General features: G+C 37.6%; 1 long non-coding RNA gene across 1 annotated transcript; it reads right to left on the bottom strand.

Moving 5' to 3' along the window:
* Window positions 1–1,809: 1,809 nt before the first annotated feature.
* Window positions 1,810–3,716, bottom strand: LOC113333342. The gene is made up of 2 exons (XR_003351939.1): window positions 3,188–3,716; window positions 1,810–2,381 (listed from the first exon to the last, which is right to left on the bottom strand). It is a non-coding gene; the product is annotated as an uncharacterized LOC113333342 (long non-coding RNA).
* Window positions 3,717–4,092: the final 376 nt, after the last annotated feature.

Raw genomic sequence — 4,092 nt, 5'->3', positions numbered from 1 at the left:
ACAAAAGCACTTTGGTAAGGGCTTATCAAAAAGGGGAGAAGGGGTCTAATTCGTTTGACTAAATTTTTTGAAATGATTTTATATGTGATGTTACAGAGCCCTATGGGTCTGTACTGTGAAGGTTTTGAAGGGTGGTTGACTTTAGGTATTAGTGTTATGTTTGTGTGATTCACGAGAGGATGCATACTTAAGTTATTAAAAAACTACGAACCATTGCTATCAATTGGGGGTGAGTTGTTTCCCAGAAAACTTTGAAAAACTTATTTGTATAGCTATCTGGACCTGGAGCACTTTCAGAATTTATGGAGAAGAGGGCTTGTTTGATTTCTGTTGTAGTTACTTCCTTCTTAAGTAGTTCTGACTGTCTCGGAGTTAATCTTGGTCTGATATTTGTAAAGATATCTTCATTTATCACTGTAGGCGGCGTCGTATATTGTTGAGTGTAGTGATCCAGAATGAGCAGAACAACGTCTTCTTTTTTCTTAATCCAATTGTTTTGTGGGTCTTGTAGTTGTTGTACATTGTTACAGGCTCTGTGAATAGTAGCTTTAGTGTGAAAAAAGGTTGTGTTGAGATCGCCTGATCGTCGCCATTGAATTCTAGATCTATGTTGCCAGTATGTCACATGACATTGTAATAGTTCTACATGATCTATTCGTAGTTGTTTCTGCCAATATTCCAGGTCGGAGCCCGATTGGGTTGCACATTGATGTTGAGTATGCTTTATGTTGGCTGTCGATTTCTTGATCATAATTGGCAGGTGGCCAAAAGTTACTTTGTTCCATTCCAGGAGAGTCTGTCCGGTTGTTATGAGCTTGAGTTGGAGGTTGAAGGTAGGTTCATTATCTTGTTGTTGCTCCCAAGACGATTCAACGACTTACCTGAGTTGAGGATGAGAGAGTCATAAGTACTCAAATTTGTAGTTTTTTGTTCCCTGCCAGTTCATTGCTTTCTGCTGTAATAGTATTGGTGCGTGATCTGATGTTATTCTTGGAAGATGAGTAACTACTGCATGTGGATTTGCCGTCCTCCAATGCTGGGTTGCCAGAGCTCTATCTAATCTTTCTAGAATGTTATCTTGCCCCATTTGGTTGTTTGTCCAGGTGTAGGGGTCTCCTCGGAATCCCAGATCAATAAAACCCATCTGATCCATCGGAGTGAGTAGAGGTTGAGATTGAGCATATATTACTTGTCTTCCTCCTTTTTTTTCTGATTGATATAGGACATCATTGAAATCTCCTAGTAGAAGCCAAGTATGGATGAATTGATGTTGTTAAAGATTGTTGGAAATTCTTGCCAAAAAATTTTCCTTATATCGGGATGTGGTGGGTCATAGATACCCGTGCAGAACCATGATTGTTCTGGAGGTGGTGGCGTAACTTTTGTATGGATGTAGTTTTGAGAGTGGAATAATATTTGGATATTTAGGCTGTCTTCCCACATTAAGCAAAGTCCGCCTCATCTTCCAATTTTTGGGACGGTGAAGTAATTATTGAATTGAAGGGATTGTGATAATCTTCTTATATGTTGCTGGTTATCTAAAGTTTCGGAGAGAAATAATATGCTAGGTTTGTGTAGAGAAACCAACCCTTTTAAGTGTTGAAAAGATGATGGGAGGTTAATGCCTTGACAATTCCAAGCTAGAATCGTCATACTTGTTTAAATGGGTTTTTGCTGCAGGGGGAGAGTGAGAGGTGTAGGAGGGAATGAGTGAATAAGGTTTAAGTGGGCATGTACGGAGGAAATGCCTAAATATAAAATCTTCAACAGTTGATGTGCAGATGATATAGGACAGTGGAAGAGAACCAGTTACAAAACCTAAGTAGTATGTAGACTAGTTTAAGGGCAGAGAATAGAACTACAAATGTGCTTTATAAACTAGCACTTACAAGTTACAGTTGTGAATGCCAAAAATTACAATTTGATGTATACTGTTACCCCGAGACGGAAGTCTAATACAACAATTAGGGAAACTCTAGGTTGTGTTGCACCTTATATAGATATAATGCAGGACTAAGGTTCTAAAACATAAAACACCGAGAAAAGCAAAAGACAAAGGCTTACACTAATGAATAAATAATAATGCAAATTAAACTAAGAGACCCGAAGAAATGCAAGGTTGAGAATCTACCGGTCCAAAAAGGATCGCCTATAGGTATAGGCTATTAGTGCTCGACTGTGGTAATAGAAGCTGAGTTTTCTGTAATTAACATGATCGTGGTTTATTTGGTGCAGGAGTTGCACTGTTGCTGTTGTTGTTGTTGATAGTCACTTGGTACATATAGGCTGCATTTTTCAGAACATGTCTGACACAGGGTCTTCAAACTGACGGAATAATCACAATGCGGAAGAGGCGCTGGCAAGTCTGGTTATTATTGTTTCTGAAGGTTGCTCGGGCAAATGACATGATAACCTTAAAAATTAAATTTCTAGAAGCCAAAGAAATACATATTGTATCCATGAATCCAAAACAAAATACATATAACCCAGCCTCTGCGTTAACGAAAACAAAACAGATCGAAGAAGGATCACAAAGAAGTAACAAAAGTCGCGAAAAAAGATGCTACTTTTAAAACCCCAAAACACTCATAAGACAGAACTGATCGGAACCAACAAGACTATAACCCGATCCTCAAACACAAGACATCTCCATCCATCCTCCCGAGTAAAACACAAGGCATTCAAACTACTAACAAAGTTCTAAGGGACCTGGTTAACTAAACCAACATCATTTTTACTTCTAACAAATCTTTGAGGGACCTGGTTAACAACATTAACTAATTTTATGTTTTAATTTCTAACAAAGCTCAGGGGGACCTGGTTAACAAAACCAACAACAAAACCAAAGAACCAGCAATGAAGAGCTGACAAGGGAAATCTGGAGGAAAGATGAATTAAACTGCCTTACAGGGAATCTAGAAAATAGGATCATGGGGATGTAGAGGGGGTTAATTGAAAACAAATTATTACCAGTCCAAAGGATGAACACGAGGAAAACAACAGACATGGGTTATAAAAATTGATTTGAAAACAAAACGGAGGCGCAAGCTAATAATCTTCTGTTATTGCAATTTCAGGAATTAGAAATTCACCCTAAAGAAAACCCTTAATACTTATATTCAAAAAAAAATAGAAATTAATCAATTGCCCGAAATAGAAAACCCTAAGATTTCACACATATAGATACCTGTAAATTGTGATAGAGAAAACGATTGATGTACACAGATAAAACCCACCGGAAATGCAAATCCATCCTCACCAGAGCCAATTCCAAGAGATACAGCAGCAACCAACAACTAAACCAAGACTTCTCAAATCCATAGAATCTAGATAAAAAAAATGAAAGAAAACCACGATCTTACCACAAATCTAGCAACTAATGAAGCCTAATTCATCCTTAGGACCGGTAGAAATGAGAAATTAGCCGCGCAAAGGGGGAATCTCCATGATTTTTTTTCTAATAGGGTTCGAGGGAAGAGGAGAGAAACCCACAAATTATCGGGTTCAGGTGGGAGAACGTTTTTCGTCTTTTTCTTTTCTTGATAAAACGGTATCTAGCTAGCTAATTACATCATAGCAACTCACAATAATGCAGATGTGGCCTTTCAAAGCTTACCAAAATTAATTGTTAATTAATATAGAGCTACTCATGCATAAAATAGCATGTATACTAGAGAACATTTCATTTTTCTCTCTCTTTTTCTCTTGGAAGAAGAAAAACTCTCCATTAGCATCTTGCTCAGATTTCTTCTCTTTTCAAGTTTTAGTAGGTAGCTTTTCAATAAATTTTTTTTTTTTGTTTTTATGCCATTCGACATATTTCTTCGTTTTTTAGAGCGAATTTTCTTCGCCCTTTGGGGCGATTTTCTCTTCGCTTTGAGAGCGATTTATTCAAACCTCGATCGCTGGTTCGTGGCTTGCTATTGTCGATTCAAGAACATCGTTGATTCAAAACGATATTCCTTTGGATCCATATTCAATCAAAGGGATTTAGGGGATCCGGGTACGTTTGGATCTACAAGATTATGGGCAAATTACTCCATTCTTTTAGGAGCATCTCTTGTTAAAGAAGAAGAAAATCATATTAAATGG

This window comes from Papaver somniferum, unplaced genomic scaffold (assembly GCF_003573695.1).
Source record: "Papaver somniferum cultivar HN1 unplaced genomic scaffold, ASM357369v1 unplaced-scaffold_132, whole genome shotgun sequence".
In the NCBI taxonomy this organism is placed as follows: domain Eukaryota; kingdom Viridiplantae; phylum Streptophyta; class Magnoliopsida; order Ranunculales; family Papaveraceae; genus Papaver; species Papaver somniferum.
The sequence above is the reverse complement of the archived record's forward strand: the minus strand, read 5'-3'. Positions and strand labels throughout refer to the sequence as shown.